Here is a 20169-nt window from a genome sequence, read left to right as displayed (position 1 = left end):
GAGGTGTTAAGTGATGGTGTCCAGGGTTCCTGCTGACTCTAGCTGGCTTCAAAGCTCATGGGTATCAGACTCTTATTTCTCCTGTATGAGCAAACTCAAGAGAAAGAATCCCAGCAGTAGCTAGCAGTGAGGAATGCAGAAGGAAACCTTGGTGATGTGCCACATTACAGTTGAAATATTGACAAGGTTACAGAATATATGCACGTAGGTGGGACTCTGCTGGATAGAGTTTGGTCTGTGAAGGTGACTCCTTCTCTCAGCAGGGTTCCCGCTCCACCTGATCTGGTAACCCCAGATCTTATGAGGAATGTCACATAACCCTCACAGAGGATTACAGGCCTGGCCCTTTTCCTGATAAGGAACTTGTTTGACAGGCACTGGAAATTTCTAGAAGTACCCCACCCTATGCTGAGGAGATCCTAGCCTCAGGGCCTCCTGTTACTGCATGTAAATGAGGTGCTATACCACTGTATGTAGATTAAGTATCCTGGCACCCTTAGCCCTATGAAATCAGACACATTCACCCTCAGAACCCCTCCCTACTGCGCAAGGTTTGTAAGTAAAGGCTGGCTGGTATGCTTGGGGGCCGCTCTTGCTCGCCATTCCTCCACCATGACTGTCTGAAACTTCATTTATTCTGGGGGGCTCTGCTGTTGGACACCAGGTAGTCAGGGATGGTGGAACCACCTTTGCAGCTGCTGAGGCCTGCTCTACCACTGACCCTCAGTGAAGCAATGTCAGGCCTGGATCTCACCAGACCTGCCTGCCAGCGGGCTTCAGACATCTCTCTGCTCCCTCTGCTGTGCTTAGCAGGCAGCTCAAACAAGGATTGGTAACACTTTGTAGCTAAAAGAGCGAACCCCCAGCTCTGCAGATATCTCGTTTTCCACCTCCCCCAGAGAGCAGGGAACCCAGCTTAGTGCCTGCCTGACTGGGATCCTCACCCTGAGCGCTCTATGCTGCCCCTGATCAAGAAGCAGAACCTTGGGACCTTTGATCTCAAGTTGTCTCCATTCTCATCCAGAAACAAGCAGCGCCTGGACCAGCCCACAAGTCGTGGAACCGGGACTGACCCACAAGTGGTGGGACCCCGGCTACCCAACTGGCCTCTGAATGGCACATTAGGTAAAATAATTACAGAGTTGGAGAAGAAATTATTTGGAGGACATTGGAGCTGTACAGAAACTTACAATTGCTGGTATAGGAAAGCTGTTCCTGGGAAATCCTTTAAAGGAAAACAAAGATAGAAATATACTAAGAATCCTACTGAATGTTCATAACAACATAATTTGGAAATACCCTTAATACTTAGCCCTAAGATGCAAAACAAAAACAAAAAGCATCGTTGATATCCAGGAAATGAAAAAGTCAGAAGATAATGACCTTTACCGCTTAATATGAGCATGTAAGAAACTCTGTAATGTTCACAGATACATACAAAAAGCGGTGCAGAAGTGTAAACCCGGAGCTGGGAGTGGTTCAGTGCACTTGCCTGTCATGTATACAACCCTCAGTCAGATACCTTGTAACCCTCCCAAAGGAGTCGACCTAGAGCATATTAAACGATAACACTGTGAATATTTGGGCTAAGGCTTATCTTGGAGCATTGATGCCTGTTAACAATTTTCAGATATTTTTCTTTGAAAATTTCAAACAGATACAACATGTTTTGATCCTATCTGTTCCCCACTCCTCACCTCCAGTACCTCCCGGATTTCATTCCATGTCCCTCTCCCAACTTCACTTGCCTCTCCCTCTCCTCTTTAAAAAAAATATAACCCACAGAATCCATCACTGCTCATGGGTGAAGGGTCACTGGAGCATTCTCAACCTACTGGACTCTGCTCCAGCCACCATCAGTGACCACGGCTCCTCAGCTAGGGGTGGGGAAATCAGGGCTGCGGGCCACTCCCCACCAGTGCTGGAGTGTACTGGCTTGATTGAGAGCTTTTAAATCTTAGTCTATAGTTTTTGTCATGGTGGTGGTTGTCTTGTTTTTTGAGACAGTCTCAGTCTCTCTCTCTCTCTCTCTCTCTCTCTCTCTCTCTCTCTCTCTCTCAGGTGCGCTCTCTCTCTCTCTCTCTCTCTCTCTCTCTCTCTCTGTGTGTGTGTGTGTGTGTGTGTGTGTGTGTGTGTGTGTGTTCCTGGCTGTCCTAGAACTTGCTATGTACACTAGGCTGGCCTTGAACTCACACAGGTCCCCCTGCCTCTGCCTCCTGAGTGCTGGGACCAAAGGTTTGCATCACTGTGCTCTGCCACTTGGTAGTTTTGGTTTGGTTTGATTTTTTTTTTTTTTTTTTTTTTTTTTTTTTTTTTTTTTGAGACAGAGTTTCTCCGTGTAGCCCTGGCTGTCCTAGAACTCACTGTCTCATGGGAGACTTATGATAGCCAACCTGCAGGAAGACTTGTGGGGTATGGTGGAAACCTAGGGACCGACAGGAAGCTGTTAATGACTGCCTGCTGGGCGGTTCTTGGCTATAAATATAGCCTGTGTTTTGTGTTTTGGTCTGTCTGTCCCCAGGGTGCCAGCCCTTCCCGCATCACTGCTTCGAAACCAGGACCGAAACTACATGTAAAAGCAGCTGAAGCCTCAGCTTTTTTTTTTTTTAAACTCTGATTCTTCCATGTGAACAATGACAAGAATGAAATGAGAATGTATGTAAAGCATAAGTGATGGAGGTGGTGGCAGCTGCCTTCAGAGGCAGGTAGATTTCTGAGTTCAAGATCAGCCTGGTCTACAAAGTGAGTTCCAGGATAGCCAGAGCTACACAGAGAAACACTGTCTTGAAAAATGAAAGAGGAGGAGGAGGAGAGGAGGAAGAGCAGGAGAAAAAAGAGGAGGAGGAAGATGAAGACAAAGACGAAAGGAAGGAGAAGAAAACAAATCTGTGGTCTTGGACATACTTGCATCCATTCTTAGATACATATCAAACTCAAAGCCCCTCAATAAGAGAAGTAGATTATTTTCTTTAAACTAACACCACCATCCCCATTTCTCTGACACATGGCCCAGTAGGCCTGAGACACAGCAGATGCCTCCCCAGCTCTCGACCTTGTGAATCTGCTAGGGACCAGCTAAGAACGCTAGCACCCAGGAATTGGTCACCTCTCACCAAATTCAGCACTTTGTTTCTATCTTGAAAGTTCAGAAACATCTGGACAATCCCCAGACAGGAAGAGAACCCTACCCAAAGCAAGGCCTGTGGTTTGGGGTTGCTCTAAATGCTCTTTCTGTAGCAGCCAACTGTTGGCTCTTTGGATCCATGCTTTGCTCCCTGACCCTCAGTAACTGGGTCCATCTGAGTCCAGAACTTGAGTGTCCTTGTCTGAAGGCAGAGTCATTGAACAGAAAAGCATCTGAACAGAAAAATGCCTGGACTGCATTTTTTTGGGAAGAAGTGGGTATGATTGGATGTTGGTTTTTCTTTGTTTCCTTTTTCAGTCTTTACTAACTGAATAAGATTGAGCTAGGCCCATAGTACAGTTATGAGTAGCTGGAGATGGGAAAGGGATCCAAGGCTAGTCACTGGCCTGAAGGTGTCTCAGAGCACACATATAGATTCCTTTGCACTATGACACTGAAGTCCCCTAGTCACTGAGCAGCACTGTGCTCAAGTTTAATGGTTTTTAAGTCGTCACTGAATGAGAGGTATTTGGAGGAGGGGCTGTGGCTTGGGTTAGGGCCTTGCTCATTCAAAGCTAGCGGCCCTCAACCCCAATCTCCAGTTTTGGATGAGGGAACTAGTGCTACTGTCTGTTAAGAAGTGGCAAGTTAGTCTGTACCCATTCCTTCCTTCCTTCCTTCCTTCCTTCCTTTCTTTCTTTCTTTCTTTTTTCGGTTTTTCAAGACAGGCTATCCTAGACTTGCTTTGTAGACCAGGCTGGCCTCAAACTCACAGAAATCCGCCTGCCTCTGCCTCCCGAGTGCTGGGATTAAAGGTGTGAGCCACCTCACCCAGCTCTGTACCCGTTTCTTTTCATCTTCAACTCTTTTGGCTCAGTGTCTTCTAATAGTGAATGGATGGGCTTAAAAGAGGCAGTGCTCATGTGTTTCTTGGGAGGGACCAGGTGGAAGACATCGAAGTGGGTTTTTGAACATTCCAGGGGCCAGCAGGAAAAAGAAAAGCACTTGTCCTCCCTCATAGGTAGCCTTGTACAGTCATTTGGAATGAAAATATGTCACTTGGAAGTGGGCAAGGGGATCCTTTACTCTTCTTTTGGCCTGTAATAATGAGGTTGAGATGATGATGATGATGATGATGATGATGGTGATTGGTTTTTCAAGACAAGATTTCTCTGTGTAGCCCTGGCTGTCCTGGACTCACTTTGTAGACCAGGCTGGCCTCGAACTCAGAGACCCACCTGCCTCTGCCTTCCGAGTGCTGGGATTACAGGCATAAACCACCGCGCCCAGCTGAGATTACTTTTTAAAACTGTTTTCTCTGTGTATGTGAGTGGATGTGATTCTGTTGAGCTTGTCGAAGACTACTGCTGTGAACCAGTTCTACTAAGGCTGCCTTGCCTGAGACGGTAGGGCTTCCACACTTCAGCCGTTGGGGTAATACTACAGCAGCTTGCCTGAGGAAACAGAGTGACCTTTGAGAGATGACTCTTACAATTTTTGTTCTGAACAATTCTGAAGTGTTCTTTTTCTTTCCTTCCTTCCTTCCTCCCCCCACCTCTGTCTCTGCCTGTCTCTCTGTCTCTGTCTCTGTCTCTGTCTCTGTCTCTCTCTTTCTTTTTTTAAAAACAGGTACTGGGCATTGAACCCAAAGTCTTATACATGCTAGGCAAGCACTCTATAACTGAACTACAACCCCAGCCCATCTCTAAGCTTTTATACCACGGAAATACAACTGTGCTTTTCCCCTTGGAGTAACCTGGCATCCTACCTTCCCGTACCCTACTAATAATTTTCTTCAGCGTCTATGTAAAAGTCACTTAAAATATGTGTCTGTGTAACATGCTTCAGGATTGAGTGTAGGTCAGTGCACAACCCTTGCCGAGCATGAGTAAGGCCCCCTTGGGTTTGAGTCTCAGCACTGCAGAGAAGTAGGTGGAGAGGTAGATGGACGGTGGACAGACAGACATATGCTGCTGTCCTGCACTGAATTTGGCTACTCCAGTACCATGTGCTGCTGGAATCTTAGAGAATCTAACCTTGTGTGTCTTTGTATTTCATTTAACACAGTGAGTTTGGGGTCATCTATGTTACAACGTGTGATTCCATTCTCACTGAAGGCCGAATGCTGTGTCACTCTGGTGACAGAACACATTTTGTTTCTCTAAAGCAGAAACGTTTCTTTTTCTAGCTTTGATTATGATGTCTTTTGGGGGACTTAAATGCAGTTATGGGCTTCCTATGGCTTTTGAGGGGCTGTGTGAAATGTATGAAATTGCTATGGTTAAAGCCATGTTTATTTCTAGCACAAAACTTTAACTTGACCCAGAGAAACCCTGTCTCCAAAAACCAAAAAGAAAAGAGAAAGAAAACTTTAACTTGAAAGAGACGTTTGGTAAAGGATATTAGTAATGGAGAAATAAAGCTAGGGTTGGGAGAAAGGGGCTTTTGCTGTGGAAAACACAGTAGTGCTAGTGTATTACTAAATCTTGAAGTCCTCTTTGACTAGAGAAGGAAAACCTCTCCCTAATCTCCTAATGTCCCTTTATCCTGGGCTTTAACCACTCTCTGCTGTAGTGTCCACACTTGATGGAGCCCAGTGGAGTGGTCCTCTTGGGCTAAGAGGGCCTCTGCTCCTGTGCTGATGCAGTGGACGCACCCAGGCGAGCACCAGCTGTTTTTCATCTTTGATCTGCACACACATATTGTTTAAAGAAGGGTTTGGCAACCAGGTGTCGTGGTGTACCTGCCTTTAATTCCCTTGCAGTATGTGTGTGTGTGTGTGTGAGAGAGAGAGAGAGACAGGGAGACAGACACAGAGTCCACCTTTCTCCCACAGGCAGTGGGAGTTGCACAACATGAGTGTAACCTGCATTTATGTCTTACTCACCTTCCCGTTGGCTGACTGTGTACCAGACCTCTACTTCCTTCCTGTGTCTCTTGCTTGAGGCCTCCATTTCCTGAGCAGACATACCATGAGGGAATCCCACATCGGTCTCCTCAGACCTCAACCCTTCCTTTGGCAAGATTCAAGTCACCTGTGATTGAAGCCAGCTTGAATTCTGCCCTTTCTTCTGGACATCACTGCTTCAAGCTGTGTGGGCAGAAAAGGCAGTTTTATTTCCCCCACTGAAGCTGCCAGCTGCCTGTGTCCATAGCTTAGCTGTGCCTTTCAGGCATTGTGGTGAGAAAAGGAGTGAACGCTGCCCATTAATGGGTGAAGTGCAAGAGGAATTCACCAAGTGATGTTTAGTCTCAGACACAGAATGAATAAGAAAGATCTCTCTGTGTTCTAAGTTCAGCCAAGAGGACTAGTTTTTTTCTTCTATAGATGATACAGTTGAAGCCTAATTTTACTACATCTCAGTGAAAATCAGTTAATATATCACTGGTGTACATCAGGTCTTTCTAAATAGTAGATTATAAAGTGTTACATATAATTAAACCGAGGCTAGAATTGTATGTATCAAAAAAAAAAAAAAAAAAAAAGAAAAAAGAAAAAGAAAAAGAAAGAAAAGGGGGGAAAAAAAGCACTGTGTGCTAACACAGGTAAATCGCTTGGTGGAGTTCCTGGAAAATAGGAAGCACTCCCCAAAACAATGATGCTGTTTATATTGCCATCACAGTTAGGGGTAGACTCCCCACGTCCTCTCTCTGTTGCTATGCATCTTGCACTGTAATCTACCAAGAAGAGGTCTGTGTGACTTTCTGTGAAGATGCCTTTATTTTGTGTCATGTTTTACGAGTAGCCTGCTGGTTGGTAGACTTGCTTGTTTAGAACAAAGCCTTGTTGTCTGGCTTCATTGGAGCTTTCAGCAGGGCCTGTGCCCTGGGTATCCCACCACTTGTTAAGGATTCAACTTATGTACCATTTAACTCTTTTTGCTTCTGGGTGAACTCACTCATTATGATAATTTCTAGTTCAATCCATTTGTCCACAAATTTCGGAAATTCCTTGTTTTTAATAGCTGAGTAGTATTCCATAGTGTAAATGTACCACAGTTTCTTTATCCATTCTTCTACTGAGGGACACTTAGGCTGTTTCCATGTTCTGGCTATTATGAATAAGGCAGCTATGAACATGGTTGAGCATATGTCCCTGTTGTGTGGTAGTACATCTTCTGGGTATATTCCAAGGAGTGGAATAGCTGGGTCTTGAGGAACCCCTATTCCTATTTTTCTGAGAAAGCGCCAGATAGATTTCCAAAGTGGTTGTACTAGTTTGCATATACTCACTTATATCGAGACACTAGTCTAAGGGGTATGTCCCCACGGAAAACTTTACCTACCAGGAAAGTGGGTCAGAGGGGAGGACATCCTATTGAGACTTTAGGTGTGAGAAACCTGGGAGAATGAGGAAATAGAAGGATCCAGAGGGTCCTGGAAAACTACAGGCGGGCCTGGGCCCTGGGGTCCTCCTCAAACTATGACACCAGTCAAGGAAAATATAAGCAGTAAACTTCGAACCCCTACCCAGACTAGCCGATGGACAGGACATTCTCCACCGTTAAGTGGAGAAGGAGATCTGACTTTCACACAAACTCTGGTGCCCCATATTTGACCATGTCCCTTGGATGGAGATGCCTGGTGGCACTCAGAGGAAGGATAATAGGTCATCAAGAAGAGACCCTATGAGCATATACAGGGGGAGGAGGTCTCCCTCAGTCACAGACATAGGGGAGGGGAATGGGGGGAAGCGGGAGGGAGGGAGGAATGGGAGAATACAAGGGATGGGCTAACAACTGAGATGTAATTTGAATAATTTAATAATAAAAAAATTAAAATAAAAAAAAAAAGGATTCAACTTATGAGGCTCCAGGTCAGTAAGCAGCTGTTTTCTCTAACTCTGGAGTTTTAAATGCTGACCTTTTCAACTACATACTTTTTTTTTTTTCCTTTTTTTTTTATTAATTTATTCTTGTTACATCTCAATGTTTATCCCATCCCTTGTATCCTCCCATTCCCCCCCCCCCATTTTCCCATTATTCCCCTCCCCTATGACTGTTCCTGAGGGGGATTACATCCCCCTATATATTCTCATAGGGTATCAAGTCTCTTCTTGGCTACTTGCTGTCCTTCCTCTGAGTGCCACCAGGTCTCCCCCTCCAGGGGACATGGTCAAATGTGAGGCACCAGAGTACGTGAGAAAGTCGTATCACACTCTCCACTCAACTGTGGAGAATATTCTGACCATTGGCTAGATCTGGGAAGGGGTTTAAAGTTTACCTCCTGTATTGTCCTCAACTACATACGTTTTTTAAAAAAATAATAATAAAAAGACTTATAATTTGATCTGCAAACAGTACACATTTAGAAATGTCTGTTTCCTGCGAGCACAGGAAACTGAGTGCAGCTTTCCCCCTATCAGTCCAAAGGGGAACATGGCCTGTGTCGGAGCTCATACCCACTCAGCAAACACTGAAGCATCCCTGTGCCTGCCGCTGCCTTGCCAGGTCTGAAGATGTAGCTTTGACTCTCTTCTTTCCTCACCACATAATCTCACTTTGGTTGCGGTGTTCAAACTACTCTTCCCAAAGGGCCACCAGAAATGCAACCCAGTTCCACTTATAAAAGGGCTGTGTTAGCTGGGGGATGGGGGTGGGTTTGAAGGGGTGTTGCGGAGGGGTGGGAGTGGGGGCGTAGTGCAGGCCTTTAATCCTAGCAGTCGAGAGGCAGAGGCAGGCATATCGTTGTGAGTTTGAAGCCAGTCTGGTCTACAGAGTGAGTTCTAGGACAGCCATGGCTGTACAGAGAAACGCTGTCTCCAAAAATAAAAAATAAAAAAAATAATAATAATAAAATAAAAATAAAAGGTCGGTGTTGCTTAATCTTTTCTTGGCAGGAAACTCAGAAAATTCCAGGTGAATTCTGAGAGCAGACATGACAAGAGCTTTCCTTGTGTTGAAGTCTCTTTCACTGGGAGACCTCAGAATCTCAGCAAACCTCACTGAGTGACAGACAACGTGGGTAGGTAACAGAATCCACCCTCTAAGAGGACTAGGAAGGGCAGGGGCTGCGCATGCCCAAAGAAGAGAGGTGATGAAGGCACAGATAGCAGGAAAGAGGAACCTCGGCTAAGTATCCAGTCCTTGCCCTCTGTTTCTAGCACACCTCTTGGCCTGTTCCTGATGGCACTTGGGGCTTTCTTTCCGGAGTTACAATCCTGAGACACATGTGTGGCTTGGTATTAGACACAGGACTTGGAATTTTGTTCATGTCACAGCAGTCCCTGAGAGAGGTTGAGTACAGGAGTATTGCCTGGGATGCCTGGGACGCTAACTGAGCAGATTTAGGCCAGGCTTCCTGTTGCAGTGGGGTGTGCGCCCTGCTCTGCCTACCCATATGGTTGTGTAGGTATGTGCACATGTTTTGTGTACATGTGTGTGTGCAGTTATTTATTTACTGTTTTTTTTCCAGACAGGGTTTCTCTGTGTACCCCTGGCTGTGCTGAACTTGCTCTGTAGACCAGGCTGACCTGGAACTCAAAAAGATCCACCTGCTTCTGCCTCTGCCTCTGCCTCTGCCTCTGCCTCCCAAGTGCTGGGATTAAAGGCCTGCACCACCACTATCTGACACATGTGCAGCTTTTAAGGAGTTTCCATAGCTTTAAAAGTCGTATTACCGCTTCAGTGGTATGGCTCAGATGAAGTGCTTGCCGTGCATGCTAGAGGCCCTGGTTTCTATTGTGAGCACTGTAAAACTGAAAGAGTTTTGATACGTTCATTTGAAATAAGATAAACTTTTGTTATCTCTCCAAGTTCTTGTTTTGGAGCTGCTGAGATGGCTCAGTGGGTGAAAGTGCTTGGTGACAAGCCTGATGACCTGAGTTTGATCCTTGAGACCCTACATGGCAGAAGGAGAGAATCAACATAATACAAGAATAAGTCACCCTTTGGCCTCCACATGAGAACTGTCGCACGTGGTTATGTGCATGGCACATGAGTATGCATGCACCTGCAAAAACAGAGACCTTTGAAAAATAATCTTTGCCTTTTTGTTGTTTGAGACGGGCTCACTGAGTAGCTCTGGGCTGTCCTGGAATTCACTGTGTAGACCAGGCTGGCCTCAAACTCACAGAAATCTGCCAGTGTCTGCCTCCTGAGTGCTGGGATTAAAGGTGTATGCCACCGTGCTTGGTTCTTTTTTTAATTATCAGAAATGTAACTGTCAGGTCTCAGGCCCTTCATATGTCTAGAAATGAGCTCACTGGACTGTAGAAGGATTTCTGGTGGTTAGATAAAAGACAGCATTCCTTAGGAACGTGTAAAAAATGGCTTCTCCATCCCCCAAAGAGTTCCTCCCCACAGCTACGTCTTATAGTCCATAGGATTTCTCCACCCCTGCTCTTCTGCCAGTTCCCCATCTCTATCCTTGCCACCCACAGGCCCCATGCGCTACCTCTTGCTGTCTCCACTGCTCTCTCCCACTTCTCTAGCCCTGGTCATGGCCAGTCTGCTTTTCTCTCTGCTCTGGACTTTTGAGATGCCTCTGGATATTTTCTCTCTCATTCGCAATAACAACCTTCCCCCTAATGGAGCAGATAATGTTGACAGTTTCTTTACTGGGCTCCCTTACATAGTCATAAGGAAGGTGTAGCCTGAGCCACGCACAGCATGTGTCTTTAAATACTCTTCCCATGCCCCTCTTTGCAATGGTCTTTCTGTAAATTGACTTAATACTTTAAGTGTGTGGTTTGAGGATGAATATAAGGGATATTGAAGAATCTTTTATTTTAACAAACAGAAGTATGTCCTGGTTATATCAAGCAGACTGCAATTTTGAAATGCCCTCATTTTTGGCATTGGTTGTCTTCTTGTGTTTCATGCATATTTCAAAATGCATCTGATCTGACAATCAGTGGTTTGGGGGCCTTGCTTGCATCTCCTGTAAAAATAGCCCTGCCCCGGCTTGCACCTTTAGCCCCGCCTGAATGGTCATTGCTTGGTTGAATAGAAGCAGAAAGCGGCCTTCGTTTTATAACAGCTAGGTAAACTGTGCTCCCACAGTGCTCCGGTCAGTTATGGGTGCTGCCGAGCGATGTGTCCCTTCCACACTCATCTGCTCCTGACCTCACTTTACCAAATTCATCTTTCTCCTTTCCTCTGCCTCCTCTCCTTTCCCTCCCCAGCTTTTCTGGTGCAGGGGATAGATCGAGAAGCCTAGAGCATAGTTTTATTGCATTTTGACTGATAACATTTACATGCTAAGACCCAAGATTTTCAGAGCTAACCCCTTGGAAGCTAGGTATGTGACTGCCTTAGCACATCTCCGGCCTCTTCGAACTCCATGATGTTCTTACTTCACTTCCTTTGTTTTGCCTTCAATATAGCTACCCAATTCAGCCCAAAGCCTGCTGTTGTTTAAAGTGTTTTTGTAGCATTTTTCACTCCTGTCTGTTTAATCTTCGTGAGGAAGTCACTCCGGAGGCCTTTCCACTTTCTGTTACTACTGGGTGTAAAAAGAACTTTTATTCTCCTTCCTCAATTGTTCTTTGAGAGGCTCACTGCCTCCTTCTGCTGGGCTAGTCCTAATCCTGGAAGCTTCTAGCCTCCATGTAATCTAACCTAGGCCTAGAATGTTTTCAGCCTCTGAGACTTACTGCTTCATAAGCTCACCCTTACTTGTTCTTTCTGAGCTCTGGGCTGGCTGGTTCAACTCAGCTGTTCTGGGTCAAATGCCTCTCCCAGCTTAATTATTCAATCTGGCTTCTCTCTCAGCCCAGAATTGCTCTGCTTGGCCTCAAGCTAACTCAGCAGTCTGCTTTAATCTTCTGGTTTCTTCTCATTCTCTGGCTCATTCTGTCTTCACCTGAGTTCTCTCTCTGCAACCCAATCTCTCTATTACTGTCCTGGTTAAAAAAAAAAAAAAATCGAAGAAACAAAAAACTGCCTCCTCTCTCTATAAAACTGCCTCCTAAGTAGCTTCCCTTTCCTCTTTTCTAGTGAGAGTTGGGCATATCCTATTCTGTCAAATCATCTCTGACCTTTTCTGCCACTCAATTAGACATCACTTTCAAACATGGATGCTTCCTTCCACAAACTAACTTTACCTTCACTTGGGATTAAAGTCTTGCACCACCATGCCTGGACTTAAGCTTTTCTGTACCTGATGCTTGATCTATACCAGGTTGGCCTTGAACTTAGGGATCTGCTTGCCTCTGTCTCCTAGATTAAAGGTGTATTTGTATTCCATATTGTTGGGATGACACAGACCTAGAAGGTCTTTGGATGCGACCTCTTGCCCGAGCAGCCGTGTTCTGAGTTACCATTCCTCTACAGCTGGAGCGTCCTGAGAACACATTCATTCGCTACATGTGCTTTCCACTCCAGGCTTCCATTTCCTCACTTGGTGGTTAGCCTGGTATTGCTATCTAATAGCCCTGTGTTTTCCCTTGCTGTTCCATGTGTCATTTTGACCATGTAACTTCTTCTACCCACTCTATCAAGTTTTCTCTTTTTTTTTTTTTTTTTTTTTTTTTTTTGCTGTCATGTCATTAACGTTCAAACCTGTTTTTATTATTAGGGAGGTTTTCGGTTTGTTCTACTAACCTATAGGCAAACCGTCTCGACTGCAGCCCCATCCGTTGCATTTTTGTCATTCACGTGCTCAAGGACTGTGGTGATTGCTACAGTCATCTGATGATTTATCCACTTGCTTATGGCACCTGTGATGATGACTGGAGCTGATGGCTGGGGTCCGACAGTTTGGTTTCTCCTTGTGCCTTCTCATAGCATTTTCGAAGGCAGCAAGGTGGAAGCTGTGTATTTCGGTATCATTCCTGCCAAACTCTATTGGTCAACATAATTATCATCTGTCCAAATTGAGTATGTGTGTCTGTCAGGGGGGTGGGGGACGCTTGGCATGGTTGACAGCTTGAATGGGGCCTGGCAAAGTCGTCTTTTGGAAGAACGGTCATTCCATAATGACTGTACTGTTTCAGCAGCCTTCTGATAATGCAATGTAACCTACCTCAGTTTTTATTTTATTTTTTTCAGTTTTGTTCACACATGTGCATGTGGCTGCATGAGTGTGTGAAGGTCAGAGGACAACTAGCAGAGGTCAGTTTTCTCCTTCCACCATGAAGGTGCCAGCGATGGTCAAGCTTGGCAACTCATGTCTTTACCTGCTGTGCCTCCTCACTGGCCCCATCATATATTTATCTTTGAAGAACACAATGTCTCTGAGAATTTTTTCTTTTATTTTTTAAAGGTTTTTTTTTATGTGTTATTTATACAGTATTCGGTCTGCATATGTTTCTGCCAACCAGAAGAGAGCACCAGATCTCATTATAGATGGTTATGAGCCACCATGTGGTTGCTGGGAATTGAACTCAGGACCTTTGGAAGAACAGCCAGTGCTCCTAACCTGAGCCATCTCTCCAGCCCTCTCTCTGAGAATCTTAATAGTAGTTTTTCTTCTTCCTAAACTGTGTTTCCTTTGAAGTGCTCACTGTTAAAGATACTTAAGTCTCATTTTCTCCTTTTTTTTTTTTTTTTTTTTTGGCTTTTCGAGACAGGGTTTCTCTGTGTAGCCTTGGCCATCCTGGACTCACTTTGTAGACCAGGCTGGCCTCGAACTCACAGCGATCCGCCTGCCTCTGCCTCCCGAGTGCTGGGATCAAAGGCGTGCACCACCACACCCGGCTGTCTCATTTTCTCTTATTCTAGATTCCCTAGTAAGGGAACTGTTTTGCATTGATAACCAAAATTCCAGGAACTGATAGGAAAAACAAGTGAGCTAGAGTGAGATCTATTCTTCATGTTTGAGTTGCTCTGTTTTCTGCTAAGGATTCTACTCGCCTTTCCTGGGGCACTTCTGAAGAGAGAAAGCCTTGGGTCTTGGCCAGGTTTGAGGTTGGGACCCAACTATTTAGTTAACAGCCTTGAAACCCCTCTTGACAGGTACAGCATCTCACCAATCCCTGAACCCTTTGAAGATCCAAAGTGTAAATAGGGCTCATTCGTTCTGTCTGCTGGGAGCTGGGAGCCATGGGTTATTTGTCTCTCTGCTCTTCCAGTTCTGTTTTTTGGTGTTTTGTTGTTGTTGTTTTTGTTTTGTTTTTTTCTGACTCCTCTTTCTTCATCCAAGGCCATCTGTCTTCCTTACCAATCCATTGAATTCCATGTTGCCTCTCGCCTTGACCCAGGGGTGTATTTATGTTCTGTTTGTTTTAGTCACCTGTTCATAACCTCTCTTTTCAGGTCCTCTTCTTTCTCACTGGGGAATTGTTTTGTTCCAATTCTTCTAGGTTCTATTTTGTACATAAGTTAAGAATCTCTAGGAAGTTGTTAGCGTAGCATTCATACGCGTTTCTCTCAAACTTCTGTTCTTCATGGAAGTCCCTCCCTCTGTGATGTCATCTTTTCCTGTCCCCTCACTTTAAGAGAATGCTCTACTACTTGAAGTTGGGATGAATAGTGAAATTCTTAGTGAACTGCTGGCTCCATTTACCATGATGATAAATGTACAAAATTAAAGGCATTATTAGTTTGCTCAATTGTCCTTCCAAGTCAGATGGCAGAGTATCACAGAGAGCATGTATTCCCAGTCTGTGTGCTTATCCGTGTGTATACCACCACTGCTGTGTTGTGTTTACTTATGTGAGTTTGATTTACTGTCTAACATCCTTTTATTTCAGCCAAATGCCTCCATTATTTCTTGTAGAGCAGTTCCATTATCATAAATTGAATTTTTCTGGGACTGTCCTAATTTCTCAATGTTTTTACTGTCATTTTAATGACAACCATTTGAGGTTTGGTTTTTCTTTTTACTTGTTTTTTTGAGGCCCAGTCTTACTATGTAGCCCAGACCTTCGGCTCTGTCCCTAGAGGACTGATATTAAAAGCACTGACCACCATACTTGTCAGTTTTGAAGTTTATATTCACTGGAGCTCAGTGATCCAGGGTGTACAATTCACTTTAATAGATTTCTATGGAACAGTTTAAGGTTTGCAGAAAAATTGCAGAGAAAAGTAGTTTCTGTAGTGTGCACTATTTCTCCAATTATGAACATCTTGCATTAATATTTTGTTTTGTTTTGTTTTTTTGAGACAGGGTGTCTCTGTGTAGCCTTGGCTGTCCTGGACTCACCTTGTAGACCAGGCTGGCCTCGAACTCACAGAGATCTACTTGCCTCTGCCTCCCGAGTGCTGGGATTAAAAGCGTGCACCACCACTGCCCAGCTGCATTAATATTTTTTAAGTGTATGTGCGTGCGTGCATGTGTGTGTGTGTGTGTGTGTGTGTGTGTGTGTGTGTGTGTGTATCCCCTTGGAAGCCAGAAAAAGGTGCGATATCCTTTTTAATTGGAGTTCCAGGTGGTTGTAGTTGCCTGACATGGATGCAGAGAACGGAGCACTGGTCCTCTGGAAGAGCAGTAAGCACTCTAAATCATTGAGCTCCCAATTATGGTGTGTTTGTTCTGACCTTCCTGCCCCCCTGCCCCACCAGCCCTTTCCTCAGCACGGGGGATTAAACCAAGCACCTTATGTGTACCAGGTGTTTTCTACTGTTGAGCTGCACCTAGGTGCTTAGAAATGAATTACTGATTATTCTCAGGGGCGCATGTAACGTCCCTTAGCCACAAGCACATGGAGTAATTTCTCTGGTCTTCTAATAAGGCCTACCTACTTACCCTCCCTCCCTTCTTCCACATTTCTGACAAATACTGATCTCATTACACTCTCTCTAGGCTTATCTTTTCTAAAACACCAAGTACTTGGAACGACAGTTTGTAGTCTTTTCAAACTGGCTTCTTTCTGTTGTGATACAATAGCTTATTTCTTTTCACCATTCAGTAATATTTTTTTTTATGGATATGTTTGCCAACTAAGCAAGGCTGACTCTTTCAGGAGGGGACTCCTATTTTAGTGCACCTTTGAGGCATCTTTTCCTTTGTTCCCATCCAACACTTTATGGTACAAGCTAAGCATGTGCAGACGTGCTCCTGCCCATCACTGTAATCTCTGTGACCTCAAACGGAGCCTATTTAGAATGATCCAACCGGATGGATATAAACTATATATTATATAGGCTCGCCACATAAAATCCCCACACTTTGGAAATGAAATGACTCCGGTGCTCAGCTTGCATGTTGCAGGAACCACATCTCCAGTGTTTTAGCTTTTAGCTGTGGGTATTTCAGCTCTGCAGTCACTGAGATGTGAACTCATCGCTGTCAGTTACAGCTATACCTCAGCATGTTTGTTTATTTAGCTATAGAAAGACATCATGAGGATGTTCAAATTTTGTCAATTTTGAATAAAGTTGCTGTAAACATTCATTTATAAGGTTGTGCAACTCCCTGTGTAAATCCCAGGAATGTGATGGTTGGATTGAATTATTACTCTGCTTTAAGTCACGGAAGAAACATGACCACACTGTTTTGTATTTGTGGACCTGAGTTTTATATATAGATGAATTTGTAGAAAGCTAAGTTGGAAAGCTTTACAGCCATTATTCAACAATTCTTCTGCGCCCTCTTTCTTTGTCCACTTCTTCTGGGACTCCCCTTGCCCATAGGCCCAGACACTTGCTCTTTGTGTTGTCTCTTGGGTCTCAGAGACAATGTCAGTGTTCCATAATTGTTTTCTTTCTGCTCCTCAGACTGAATACTGTTATTTGGCTTGTCTTCAGCCTCACTGATTGATTCTTCCTCCTCTTCCTCCTCTTCCTCCTCCTCCTCCTCCTCCTCCTCCTCCTCCTTCTTCTTCTTCATCATCATAATGTATTTTATTTTGTGGGCATTGCTGTTTTGCCTATGTGAAGGTGTTAGAGCCTCTGGAACTGGAGTTACAGACAGCCAAGAGATGCCATGTGGGTGCTAGGAATTGAACTCCAGTCCTTTGGAAGAACAGCCACTATGCCCAGCCCCTGAGCCATCTCTCCAACCCCCAATTCTTCTTTCTTATGTCAGTTCAATCCTGCTTTTGGACTCCTAGTATGTTCGGGCATTATAATGTATCAGTTCCATTTGGTGATTATAACATATCCTTACCAGAATTCTGTTGCTTCTTCTTTTAAAACTAGGGTTTTTTGTTTGTTTGTTTGTTTTTGATTTTGTTTTGTTTGTTTTGGGTTTTTTTTGCTGTTTTTTGTTTTTTTTTTTTTCAAGACAGGGTTTCTCTGTGTAGCCTTCACTGTCCTGGAACTCACTCTGTAGACCATGCTGGCCTCAAACTCACAGAAATCCTCCTGCCTCTGCCTCCCTTAAGTGCTGGGATTAAAGGTGTGCTCCACTATACCCGGCTAAAACTAAATTCTTTTTACTGCCATCCTCAATTTCTCAATTTGGTTAGCTATCTCATCTTTTTGTTTCATTCTTAAGTTGTTTGAATGGACATATGGTAGTTATTTGGTCTGTTGGGGAAGTGCCTGGCCTTCTTTAGAGATAAAGTCGATTACTTCCCCCTATGTATGGGGCAGCTTTGTGTTTCTGTGCATGCCTTGTAAACCTTTGTTGTAGGTTTACATCTTGTGACACAGTGTTGACTCTGGACAGTCAGACCTTCAGCCCTGTCCTGCTGAGGCTTCTTGTTACTCACTATTTGTTCAGTGTCTTTTTTTTTTTTTTTTTTTTTTTTAGAGGCTGTATTTGTTGTAGGAAGCCACTCAAGTCTCTAATCAGCCCTGTTATCCCAGCATCCTGGAGATGGAGGCTAGAGGGTTACAGATTCACAGAAGGCTTTGGGCTGCAGAGTGGGACTTTGCCTCAGAGAGGAAAAGAAAGAAAAAAGGGAAGTCTCTGTTTAGTTAGCTTCTTGGTCTCCAAATGACTGGACAGAAGTATTCTTTCTTATTCCCTGAACTAAAAGGGGGCAAGGAGTACTTACTGTTTATTTAAATATTATTGCTTGTTTTATTTTACTTTGTTAACATTTTTTTATTTTTTACATATACATTTATATTATTACACATATATACAATAAACTACCTATAGCAAGAAGAACCGTGACACAATCAGGGATTATCTAAATGTTATATTTTTTAGTGTTTTGGCTATTTGTATTTGATACTTATTTTATTTTTAATTATGTATATTATGCATAATTGTATGTAAGTGTGGAACCTGGTTTTGAGCCACTTGACATGGGTGCTGAGACCCGAACTCAAGTCCTCTGGAAGAGCAGCAGCGAGCATTCTTCACCACTGAGCCACCTCTCACGCCCCATCGTTGATGTTAGTGATAGAAACTTTAAGCATTGGTAATGATAATGGGAAGAAAATGATGTGAGCAGCTTACTTTACTGTGAGGTTGTTGTTAATATGTCACTGAGCATGGGGAGCCTCGAGAGTGAGGACAAAATGGGTGGTGTCCTCCAGTTAGATTAGATTGTTAAACTCTTCCCTAGCACTCATTTTTGGAGTACTGATGGTGTTTCTTTTAGAAAGCTCAACCTGTACAGCTTACTTAGGATGCAGTAGGCCCTTGGTTTGATTTTCAAAGGAGGAGGGGAAGGAGAGGGAAAAAAAGTTTAACCTAAATCTCACATAGTACTAGAAAAAGAAATAAGATTCTAGAGACTTCAGTGAGGCAGGGACTTGGAGAGGAGCTGAGAGTAAATTTACCAGAATAGGGACTTTCCAGAGAGGGTGGGCACTACAAACACACACCATCAACGCCTTCACTCACTTTCCCTTTTTACTTTACAGACTGCTTGAAAAGCCTGCTGGGACATGTCATCATCGCTGGATGCCTGGGGCATGATAGAAACTTGGCAGCAGCAAGCTAGCTCCTCCGATCAAGTGCAGGATGTCACCTGGAATCAGCGCTGTGACAAATCCAGAGTTCTTGTGATTCTAAATGGTAAAATGTCTGTTTTTTTTCTTAGTCTTATCTGTTGTGGTTAATGTAGAAGTATGGCCTAATAAATGCTTTATTATTGGGCTACTTATTTTTACAGCAGTATTTTCGAACCTGTTAGCAATCAGTGAAAACCTGATGTATTTTAGAACAAGCCTTTACCTGGGGCAAGGCAGATGTTACCTCCTAAGCTAACCTCCCATAACTCCCAGTCTCCAGCCCATCCCATCTGCTTCTAATAATTTCTGTTCGGTCTACCTTCCATCCATAATCCCCAAAATCCTGTATCTTTGCATGAGGAACCTCAGAGTTCCTTCTCCGGGTGCACGGGGCTCTATTCCTATCCTGTGGTGATTCTCCTCCTCCTTCCCCCATCCCTTTTCTTCTTTCTCCCAAAGCCCTTGGAACTTTCACCCCACCTCCACCTTCTTTTGCCTTGCCCAGGTATATTTATTCAGCCAATCAGGGAGGCAAGGTTCAGGGTGGTAAGGAGATCTTTTGAGCCAGCAATTAGCATCAGAATACATCACACCAATTCTCCAACAGTTATCCTGTATTTGCAATGGTCAGTTATTTCCTTTTCACTTTGTCTTATTAGCTGTAACAGATTGCTTCCTAATGAAGTAAATTTGTAATCTCAGTCAGTATTTGGAAAGCTGTAGCAGGGGTATAATCAGTAGTTCAATGTCAACCTGACCTCCAAACAATGACAAAAACACTCTCCCCTCTAACCCCACCTCTCCCAAACTGTATGGATAGACTGAATTGGCCTTGGACCATTTTGCTAGGACTATTAGTTACAGAACCAATTGCTATGCCCCAAAACTGTTCTTTTTGTTTATGTTTTTGTTTTGTTTTGTTTTTGCTTGTCTGTTTTTTGGGGGTTTTGTTTGTTTGTTTGGTTGGTTGGTTTTTCGAGATAGGGTTTCTCTGTGTAACAGCTCTTGCTGTCCTGGAACTCTCTCTGTAGACCAGGCTGGCCTTGAACTCATAGAGATCATCCTGCCTCTGCCTCCCAAGTACTGGGATTAAAGCCGTGCGCCACCACTGCCCGGTGCTTGTCTGTTTTTGAAGCAAGGACTCACTATGTTTCCTTGGCTGGTCTGGAGCTCACGGACATTCACCACCTGCCTCTGACTCCTGAGTGCTGGGATTGAAGGCTTTCACATATTGAGTTTACAGAATTGTTCTTAAAACAAACAAAAAAACACATAGTGGGGGGCTGGCGGGGAGGATGGAGAGATGGC

The 20169-nt window shown here is 44.1% G+C and overlaps 1 protein-coding gene across 2 annotated transcripts in view; it reads left to right on the top strand.

The window, feature by feature from the left end:
• Gcnt1 (glucosaminyl (N-acetyl) transferase 1) overlaps positions 1–20169 on the top strand; it is a 35511-nt gene that overhangs the window by 11951 nt on the left and 3391 nt on the right. For both annotated transcript variants that reach the window (XM_051146215.1, XM_051146214.1), the window contains exon 2: positions 18772–18925. The gene's annotated coding sequence lies outside the window, so the exon portion shown is untranslated. The remainder of the gene's footprint in view (positions 1–18771; positions 18926–20169) is intronic.

The sequence above is a fragment of the Acomys russatus genome, chromosome 5 (genome assembly GCF_903995435.1).
Source record: "Acomys russatus chromosome 5, mAcoRus1.1, whole genome shotgun sequence".
In the NCBI taxonomy this organism is placed as follows: Eukaryota; Metazoa; Chordata; class Mammalia; order Rodentia; family Muridae; genus Acomys; species Acomys russatus.
The sequence above is the reverse complement of the archived record's forward strand: the minus strand, read 5'-3'. Positions and strand labels throughout refer to the sequence as shown.